Raw genomic sequence first — 10,964 nt, 5'->3', positions numbered from 1 at the left:
CTATTTGGGCTCTTCTCTGGTTCCATACAAATTTTAGAATTGTTTGTTCTAGCTCTGTGAAAAATGCTGGTGTTATTTTGATAGGGATTGCATTAAATATGTAGATTGCTTTGGGTAGTGTCAACATTTTAACAATATTTGTTCTTCCAGCCCATGAGCACGGAATATTTTTTCCCTTTTTTTTTTTGTGCCTTCTTCAATATCCTCATTAGCTTTCTATAGTTTTTAGTGTATAGCTTTTTCACGTCTTTGGTTGGGTTTATTCCTAGATATTTTATGGGTTTTTTGTGCAATTATAAATGAGATCAATTCCTTGATTTCTCTTTCTGTTGCTTCATTATTGGTATATAGGAATACAACCAATTTCTGTGCAGTGATTTTATATCCTGCAACTTTGCTGAATTCATGGATCAGTTCTAGCAGTTTTTGGTAGAATCTTTCAGGTTTTCCATACAGAGTATTGTGTCGTCTATGAAGAGTGAAAGTTTGACTTCCTCCTTGCTGATTTGGATGCCTTTCATTCATTTGTGTTGTGTGATTGCAGAGGCTAAGACTTCCAATACTATGTTGAATAACAGTGGTGAGAGTGGACATCCCTATCATGTTCCTGACCTTAGGGGGAAATCTCTCAGTTTTTCCCCATTGACGATGATACTAGTGGTGGGTCTTTCATATATAGCTTTTATGGTTTTGAGGTATGCTCCTTCTATCCCTACTTTCTTGAGGGTTTTTATCAAGAAAGGATGCTATAATTTGTTAAATGCTTTGTTTGCATCTATTGAGAGGATCATGTGGTTGTTATTCTTTCTTTTATTAATGTGATATATCACAGTGATTGATTTGCAGATATTAAACCAGCCCTGCATTCCAGGAATAAATCCCACTTGGTCATGGTGAATAATCCTTTTAATGTATTGTTGGATCCAGTTGGTTAGTGTCTTGTTGAGAATTTTTGTACCCATGTTCATTAGGAGATTGGTCTGTACTTCTTTTTAGTGGGGTCTTTGTCTGGCTTTGGAATCAAGGTAGTGCTGGTCTCCTAGAATGAGTTTGGAAGTTTTTCTTCCATTTCTATTTTTTTGGGAACAGTTTCAAGAGAATAGGTGTTAACTCTTCATCAAATGTTTGGTAGAATTCCCCCTGGAAAGCCATCTGGCCCCGGACTCTTGTTTTTTGGCAGATTTTTGATTACTGATTCAATTTCTTTGCTGGTTATGGGTCTGTTCAAATTTTCTATTTCTTCCTGTTTCAGTTTTGGTAGTTTATATGTTTCTATGAATTTGTCCATTTCTTCCAGATTGCCCAATTTGTTGGCATAAAATTGCTCATAATATTCTCTTATTATTGTTTGTACTTCTGCTGTGTTGGTTGCAATCTCTCCTCTTTCATTTGTGATTGTATTTATTTGGATCCTTTCCTTTTTCTTGTGATCAAACTGACTAGAGGTTTATAGATTTTGTTAATTCTTTTAAAGAACAAGCTCCTGGGTTCATTGATCTGTTCTACTGTTTTTTTGTTTTGTTTTTTGTTTTTTTGGTTTTGATAGCATTGATTTCTGCTCTAATCTTTATTATTTCCTGTATTCTACTGGTTTGGGGTTTTATTTGCTATTCTTTTTCCAGCTCTTTTAGGTGTAAGGTTAGGTTGTGTATCTGAGACCTTTTTCCTTCTTTAGGAAGGCCTGGATTGCTATATTCTTCCCTCTTATGACTGCCTTAGCTGCGTCCCAGAGGTTTTGGGCTGTGGTGTTATCATTTTCATTGGCTTTCATGTACTTTTAAATTTCCTCTTTGACTTCTTGGTCAGCCCATTCATTCATTAGTAGGGTGTTCTTTAGTCTCCAAGTATTTGTTAGCTTTCCAAATTTTTTCTTGTGGTCAATTATGAGTTTCATAGAGCTGTGGTCTGAATATATGCAAGGTATGATCTTGATCTTTTTGTACTTTTTGAGGGTTGACTTGTGTCTCTGGAGAATGTTCCATGTGCACTGGAGAAGAATGTGCATTTTGCTGCTTTAGTACAAAATGTTCTGAATATATCTGTTAAGTCCATCCAGTCTAGTGTGTCATTCAAAGCCATTGTTCCCTCGTTGATTTTCTGTTTACATGATTTGTCCATTGTTGTAAGTGGGGTGTTAAAGTTCCCTACTATTATGGTATTATTATCAATGAGTTTCCTTATGTTTGTGATTAATTGATTTATATATTTGGGTGTGCCATATTTGGAGCATAAATGTTTACAATTTTTAGATCTTCTTGGTGGATAGACCACTTAGTTATGATATAGTACCCTTCTTCATCTCTCGTTACAGTCCTTATTTTAAAATCTTGATTTTCTGGGTGTCTGCATGGCTTAGTCACTTAAATGTCTGACTTCGGCTCAGGTCATGATCTCATGGTTCACGAGTTCGAGCCCCGTGTTGGACTCTATGCTGACAGTTCAGAGCCTATAGTCTGCTTCAGATTCTGTGTCTCCCCCTCTCTGTGACCTTCTGGTACTCATTCTCTGTCTGTCTATCTCTGTCTCAAAAATAAATAAAACATTTAAAAAAAATCTAGATTGTCTGATAAGTATGGCTACTCCGGCTTTCTTTTGGTGCCCATGAGCATGTTTGATGGTTCTCCATCCACTTAATTTCAATATGAAGGTGTCTTTAGGTCTAAAATGGGTCTCTTGTAAACAGCATAGAGATGGATCTTGTTTTCTTATCCATTCTGATACACTATGTCTTTTGATTGGAGCGTTTAGTCCATTGATGTTTAGAATGAGTACTGAAAGATATGAATTTATTGCCATTGTGTTGCCTGTAGAGTTGGGAGTTTCTGGTGGTGTTCTCTGGTCCTTTCTAGTCTTTGTTGCTTTTGGTCTTTTTTTTTTTTTTTTCATCTTTTATCCTCTGAGAGAGTCCCCCTTAAATTTCTTGCAGGGCTGGTTTAGTGGTCACAAACTCCTTTAATTTTTGTTTATCTGGGAAACTTTTTATCTCTCCTATTTTGAATGACAGGCTTGTGGATAAGGAATTCTTAGCTGCATATTTTTCTGATTCAGCACATTGATTATATCCTGCCACTCCTTTCTGGCCTGCAGAGTTTCTGTGGATAAGTCTGCTGTGAACCTGATCTGTCTTCTCTTGTAGGATAAGGACTTTTTGTCCTTGCTGCTTTCATCATTCTTTCCTTGCCTGAGTATTTTGTGAATTTGACTATGATATGCCTTGTTGATGGTTGGTTTTTGTTTAATCTAATGAGAGTTCTCTATGCTCCTGGATTTTGATGTCTGTTCCCAGGTTGGGAAGTTTTCTGCTAGGATTTGCTCATATAACCCTTATACCCCTTTTTCTCTCTCTTCATCTTCTGGGACTTCTATGATTCTGATGTTATACCTTTTTAATGAGTCACTAAGTTCTCTAATTCTTATATCATACTCTTTTGCCTTAGTTTCCCTCTTTTTTTTCCTGCTTCATTATTCTCCTAGTTTGTCCTCTATATCACTGATTCACTGCTCTGCTTCATCCATCTTTGCCACCGTAGCATCTATTTGAGATTGCAGCTCAGTTATAGCATTTTTTATTTCATTCTGACTAGATTTCACTTCTTATATCTCTGCAGAAATGGATTCTAATCTATTTTCAACCCCAGCTAGTATTCTTATTATCATGATTCTAAATTCTGGTTCAGACATCTGTTTTGATTAAGTCCCTGGCTGTCATTTCTTCCTGTTCTTTCTTTTGGGGTGAATTCTTTTGTCATTTGAACGAGGAAAAGGAATTAATAAAGTAAAACCAATAAAAATTTAAAAATTTAAAACCACACCAAAAAATCAAATAAATGAAGCTAGATCCTAGGTGTATTTTGGTCTGGTTGTTGAAAGCAGATTGATAGATTAGAGAAAAAAGAGAAAGATAAGAAAAGAAAAAAAAGGAAAATGTTTGAAAATTTGAAAAAAATGAATACAATAAAATAGAATAAAATGAAATAATGAAAGTGAAAGTGAATTTTAAAAAATTACAAAAAGTAAAAAATACAGTAGAAAAAATTAAAGAAAAATCTTTTTAATAAAAATGGAACATAAAAATAAATTTTTTCTTTTTGTATTCAAGAATAAGAAAAGAAAAATTAAAAAAATTGAATAGATAGACCAGCAAACAGAATGAAGTACGATTGAAATTACATCTGGTTTCTCCTAGAAGTAAAACTATGAAGCACTTTATAGTCTGTAAATTAAGCAGTCAGTCTGACTTGTGTTGTTCCTGAAGAGCGAGTTTGGCCCATTTCAGTGGGACTTAGTGTAACAGCTCCATTCTCCACTAGATGGCACTGCTTAGCTTACTGGGGTGGATTGCTGTGGTGCATGTAGGCATCTATGCACATGCGTGGTAGGGGTGAAAATGGTGTCACCCAGCTACCCAGTCTCTATTATCAGAGCTCTGTGCTCTCCCAAACAGGCAATCAGGCACACCTTTCCTTTGTCCCTGGCTTCTACTCCCTGCTTCTGCACTATCCATGGCCAAGCCATCAGGCTGCCACCTCCCTCCTGAGTTTTATCTCAGATGCAGCTGTATTACCCACCCTTCACTTCTCAGGGACTACGGCTTTGACCTACTCAGATTTTCTGGGGGAGAATCTCGCTGAGCAATGGCTGGGTGCTGGCCTGCCCCCAGGAACGTTTAGGAGACCACACTGCTGCCGATGCCCAGAGACTGCAGCTGGGTGCCAGCCCATCCCAGAAAAAGTTCACACGATCCTGTAGCAGCAGTGTTTCAGGGATTATGGTAAATCACAACACACATCTGGCGCCAGGCTTCACCCTTAATGTCTTTGTTCCAATACCAGCGAATGTGGTTGTTTTCCAGGTCCTCTAGGACCTTTGCCTGTGGTAGGGCCGCCCAGCCTCTACCAAATGTCCTCCCAGCAGGGAAACCGCCACTGCCCATGTAACTCCAAGGGGTCCTCGGACCTTGCTCTCTGCTCCCGGGGATTTGCCCTTCCCACCAGAACTCCTCCAGTTATCAAGCTGCAGAGTTCCAGAATCTGTGCTCCCACTGTTTATAGAGTCTTAATGGAATTAAAAACCTCTCCTTTCTCCCTTTTTTTTCCAGTCCCTTGCAGCTGTTTCCACTCTCCCTTTTCTCTCTAGCTGCTTTCCGGGGGGGGGGGGTGTTTTTCCTGTACTTGCTCCCCCCTCTCCCCCAGCTCTGTTCTCTCTCCATAAGCAAAAACAGCTCCCAGCCCTCCACGGCTTCTCTCTCCCCAGTTCACCTCTCCATGCTGTGTACCTGCCGAGTTCTGTGGTTCAGGTTGTGCAGATTGTTGTGTTAATCTTCAAATCAGTTTTCTAGGTGTGCAAGATGATCTACTGTTGATCTGGCTGCATTTCAGGGATGAAAGATGCAAAAAAAAACTTCTATTCTGTTCTGCCATCTTGGTCCCTCCCCCATCTTTTTATTTTCTTGATAGTGTCCTCTGAAGCAGAAAATTTTCAATTTCAATAATGTCTATTTTATCATTTTTTTATTGTTGCTTTTGCTTTTGGTATCATATCTAAGAATCCATTGACTAGTTCAAAGTCATAAAGATTTTTGTCTGTACTTTCTTCTAGAGTTTTATGGCTTTAGCTCTCACATTTAGATTGATAAATTTTGGGTTAAATTTTGTATATCGTGTAAGTTATGGGTCTAACTTCATTGTTTTGCATGTGGATATCCAGTTGTCCCAGCACCATTTCTTGAAAAGACTATTCTTTCTCCCCATTTAATTGTCTTGGCATACTTGTTGAAAATCAATTGACCCTAAATGTGAGGGTTAAAACTAATTCTATTTTAATGATCTTTATGTCTTTTGTTACACTAGTACCACATTTTCTTGATTACTGTAGCATTGTTGTAAATTTTGTAATTGGGAAGTATGAGCCAGCCAAATCTGTTATTTTTCAAAATTGTTTTGTCTATTCTGGGTTCCTTAGATTTCCATGTAAATTTTAAATTCATTGTGTTGATTTCTGCCAAGAAGCCAAGTATGATTTTAATAGGGACTGCGTTGTTTGTGTAGATCAGTTTGGAGAGTATTGCCATCTTTACAGTATTAAGTCTTCCAAACTGTGAACACTGAATGTCTTTCCATTTATTTCAGGTCTTCTTTAATTTCTTTCAACAATATGTTATAATTTTCAGAGTATAAGTTTTGTACTTCTGTTAAGTTCATTCTTTTTTTATATTTTTTATAGTTTATTTATTTTGAGAGATAGAGGGATAGAGAGAGAATCTCAAGCAAGCTCCATGCCGTCAGCATGGAGCCCGATGTGGCTCTTGAATTCATGAACCATAAGATCCTGACCTGAGCCAAAGTCAGACACTTAACTGACTGAGCCACCCAAGTGCCCCTGTTAAATTTATTTTTAAGTGTGTGGTGCTTTTTGGTGCTATTGTAAATTGATTTTTTTTAATTTCACTTTTGATTTGTTCATTGCTACTGTGTAGAAATACAATTGATTTATAGGTATTTATAGTTATTGTATAGGTATTGTGTCCTGCAACCTAGCTGAACTTATTTTTTGGTTTAGTGGTTTTTAACAGACACTTTAGGATTTTCTACAGAAGAAAGATGATGTCATCTGCAAGTAGAGATAATTTTACTTCTTTTCTAATCTGGATACCTTTTGTTTATTTTTCTTTCTTAATTGCCCTGGCTAAAACAGCCAGTGCAATGTTGAATAGAAATGGCAAAAGCAACATCTTTTTCATTTTTCTGATCTTAAGGGGAAAGCATCCAGTCTTTCATCATTAAGTATGATGGCAGCTGTGGGAATGCAAGCTGGTGCAGCCACTGTGAAAAACAGTATGGAGGTTCCTCAAAAAAACTAAAAATAGAACTACCCTACAACCCAGCAATTGCACTTCTAGGCATTTACCCAAGGGATACAGGTGTCCTGTTTCGAAGGGACAAGTGCACCCCCATGTTTATAGCAGCACTATCAACAATAGCCAAAGTATGGAAAGAGCCCAAATGTCCATTGATGGATGAATGAATAAAGAAGATGTGGTATATATATACAGTGGAGTATTACTCAACAATCAAAAAGAATGAAATCTTGCCATTTGAAACTACGTGGATAGAACTGGAGGGTATTATGCTAAGTGAAATTAGAGGAAGACAAAAATCATATGACTTTACTCATATGAGGACTTTAAGAGACAAAACAGATGAACATAAGGGAAGGGAAACAAAAATAATATAAAAACAGGGAGGGGAACAAAACAGACTCATAATTATGGAGAGCAAACAGGGTTGCTGGAGGGGTTGTGGGAGGGGGGATGGGCTAAATGGGTAAGGGGCACTAAGGAATCTACTCTTGAAATCATTGTTGCACTATATACTAACTAATTTGGATGTAAATTTTAAAAAATAAAAAGTAAAACAAGTTAAAATTAAAAAAAAAAGTATGATGGCAGCTGTGAGTTTTTCATAGATACCCTTAATCAGACTGAGGAATCTCCCTTCTATTTCTAGTTCATTGATTGCTTTTATATCATGAAGAGTGTTGAATTTTGTTAATTGCCTTTTCTGTGTCTATTGAGATGGTCATATGGTTTTTGTCCCTTATCATACTGTATGATGCATTACATTAATTGATTTTACATGTTAAGTTTGATCATTTTAAAATATATTCACAGACCGTTTGTGTTCTTCTGTTAAACACTGTTCATGTTGTTTGGCCTTTTCTACTGGATTGCTTGTCTTTTTCTTACTGATGTATAATAATTTTTATATAGCCTAAATATATTTATCAGTTATGTGAGTAATGAAATATTTTCTCCAGATTTGTGGTTTGTCTCATAACCCTCTTGTTGTGAGGTCTTTTGATGAACACTAGATCCTTAACCTCAATGTTATAAAATTTTTAAATCTTTATGGTTTGTACTTTTGAAGACCTAAGAAATCTTTCTTGGGGCACCTAGATGGCTCAGTTGGTTAAGTGTCCAACTCTTGATTTTGGCTCAGGTCATGATCTCATGGTCCTGGGATTGAGCCCCACATTGGGCTCTGCACTGAGCATGGAGACTGCATGGGATTCTCTCTCTACCTCTCTCTGCTCCTCTCCCCTGCTTGTGTGTTCTCTCTGTCTCAAAATAAATAAATAAACTTAAAAAAAAAAAGAGGGGCACCTGGGTGGCCCAGTTGGTTAAGCATCTGACTTTGGCTCAGGTCATGATCTCACGTTCATGATTTTGAGCCCTGCATGGGTCTCTGTGCTGACAGCTCAGAGCTTGGAGCCTGCTTTGGATTCTGTGTCTCCCTCTCTCTCTGCCCCTCTCCCACTTGTGCTCCTGCTTCTCTTGCTCTCAAAAATAAATAAACATTAAAAAAATTCTTTAATGACAAAATTTTAAAAAATCTTCCTCTTCTGGTAATTATATTCTCCTTAGTTGTCTTGCCATTCAGTTAAATCTCTATTCCACATGGAATTGACTTTTTTAAAGGAGTGAGGTAGGAACAGATATCATCTCATTTTTCTATGTGAATATCCAATTTTTTTTTAATACCCAGTTGTTTTGGACACAATTAATGCAACTCCTCCAATTGACTCAGATTCACCTTGCCCAGAGTCCTCAGCTGATTACTCTTGGTGAGCTCCTGGTGACTCTACAGCTGCTGCAGCTGTTGCCTCGTCTACCGGTATTTGTCTCAACTTTCCCCCCTGCGTGCCAGCTGCAGCATTGCCCCATCGTGTCTGTTTTCATGGGAGTACCAGTGGATCTGGCACCCAGGCCCAACCCAGATGGACTCATAGAGTGTCTGGCTCCTCCTGCCACTGCCTCCTCTGGATAAAATCCAACACTACAAGGCATGGGATCTTGGCATGAGTGTCCTATAGGTGAACCAAAGGGACCGAGTGATAACAGCCTGGAATTGTGGTGGGGTTAGTGCTTTCTGAGACAAACTTTGAGCAGTGAGGAATAGAAGACAAGTGAAAACCAGCAGATTAATTCTCCTCTCATCCTCCCTCTGGTAGACTGTTGTGAAGCATGATGCTTCTGAACAGCCTGTCTTCAAATGTTCAGCATGACTGAGCAGTGAGCACCCAGCTGTGTCTCTTTGTGAGACTCAGAAATGTATTTGTTTCACCCTCCTTTCCAGCCTCACTGTTCTTCACTTTTTGTTGCCCTGGGATTAGATGTCCCAGTAAAGAAGTAGCCCTTAAGCTTTACCCCAGACTCTAGTTTCTTAAAAAAAAAAAAAAAAAAAAAAGGACTAAGAAAATTTTCTTGGTTTTTTATTTACTCACCTACCTGCAATGCCTATTATAGCATAAATCAAGTTTCCCTAAATGTGTCTGTTTCAAAAGTGTATATTTTGTTCCATTGATCTATTTGTGTAGCTTTGCCACTACCACCCATTTTCAAAAACTATTATTATAGGAGCACCTGGATGGCTCAGTCAGTTAAATGTCAGACTTTGGCTCAGATCATGATCTCACGGTTCATGGGTTCAAGCCCTGTGTTGGGCTCTGTGCTAACAGCTTGGAGCCTGGAGCCTGCTTCAGATTCTGTGTCTCCCTCTCTCTCTGCTCCTCATCCACTCACACTATCTCTGTCTCAAAAATAAATAAACATTAAAAAACATTTTTAACTATTATTATAGTTTGATCATATGTCCCCAAAGCTCATTCATCTTCAGGTGATTCAGGGTCATAATATATTAAAAATTTAGTACTTACCTGGATTCACGTTATCATGAGCAGAAGAGTTTATATGAAGTTGAAATAATATGTTCCTTAGCTGTTTGATAGAAGTCACCTGACAACTTTATGGGGCTTGACATTTTTTTCTGGGAAAAATTTTGAATTACCACTTCAATTTCTTTCATGGTTAGAGATTATTTCTTAATATACTTACACTTGAATCAGTTTTGGTAAGTTATATTTTTTCAGTTTTGATAAGCTGTATTTTCAAGTTATTGATATAAAGTTCACAATTTCCTTTTATTTTCTGTTCAACATCTGCAAAATTTGGTATTATTTCCTTTTTCATTTTTAATTGTGTTTACTTTGAATCCTCTCATTTTTCTTGATTAAACTTGCTAGAAGTTTGTCAATTTCATCAGCATTTTCAAAGAACCAACTTTTGATGTTCTCACTCCCATTTATTGTATATTTTCTATTTTATTAATATCTTTAAAAAAAATTTTTTTTTCAACGTTTTTTATTTATTTTGGGACAGAGAGAGACAGAGCATGAACGGGGGAGGGGCAGAGAGAGAGGGAGACACAGAATCGGAAACAGGCTCCAGGCTCCGAGCCATCAGCCCAGAGCCTGACGCGGGGCTCGAACTTACGGACCGCGAGATCGTGACCTGGCTGAAGTCGGACGCTTAACCGACTGCGCCACCCAGGTGCCCCAATTAATATCTTATAATTATTTTCTTGTTTATGTCTTTAGTTTACTTTTTGAGTGTATTCTATTTGCACTTTAAACTTATTTTTTTATTTTTAATTTTTTTCACTTACTCATTTATTACCACCATTTACATGCTTCCAATCAAACCCAGAAATCTACATATAAGAGCTGAAAAGATACAAAAACATCAAGATTCAGTTTTATGCACTTTCCTCACACATTTGCTCACACTCTTACTTCATTTATTCTCATTCTGCTCTTCTTCCAGCTAATGTATAACTTAGTGTTAAATTTTTTCAAGATCAAAAACTCTCATGATATGAATCATTTGCTTCTCTGTACTACCCTGTATTCCCTTAACATACTTTTTGACCTATTGCCTTTTTCCCCCTATTTTATTTACTTATTTATTTATTTATTTATTTATTGTTTAATTTACATCCAAGTTAGTTAGCATATAGTGCAACAATGATTTCAGGAGTAGATTCCTTAATTCCTCTTACCCTTTTAGCCTATCCCCCCCCCCACAACCCCTCCAGCAATCCTCTGTTCTCTATATTTAAGAGTCTCTT

At 37.4% G+C, this 10,964-nt stretch overlaps 1 long non-coding RNA gene across 1 annotated transcript; it reads left to right on the top strand.

Moving 5' to 3' along the window:
• Window positions 1-1,435: 1,435 nt before the first annotated feature.
• LOC115513352 lies at window positions 1,436-9,880 on the top strand. Its single transcript, XR_003968670.1, has 3 exons — window positions 1,436-1,515; window positions 3,088-3,094; window positions 9,870-9,880. It is a non-coding gene; the product is annotated as an uncharacterized LOC115513352 (long non-coding RNA).
• Window positions 9,881-10,964: the final 1,084 nt, after the last annotated feature.

This window comes from Lynx canadensis, chromosome B2, assembly GCF_007474595.2.
Source record: "Lynx canadensis isolate LIC74 chromosome B2, mLynCan4.pri.v2, whole genome shotgun sequence".
Classification (NCBI taxonomy): Eukaryota; Metazoa; Chordata; class Mammalia; order Carnivora; family Felidae; genus Lynx; species Lynx canadensis.
The sequence above is the reverse complement of the archived record's forward strand: the minus strand, read 5'-3'. Positions and strand labels throughout refer to the sequence as shown.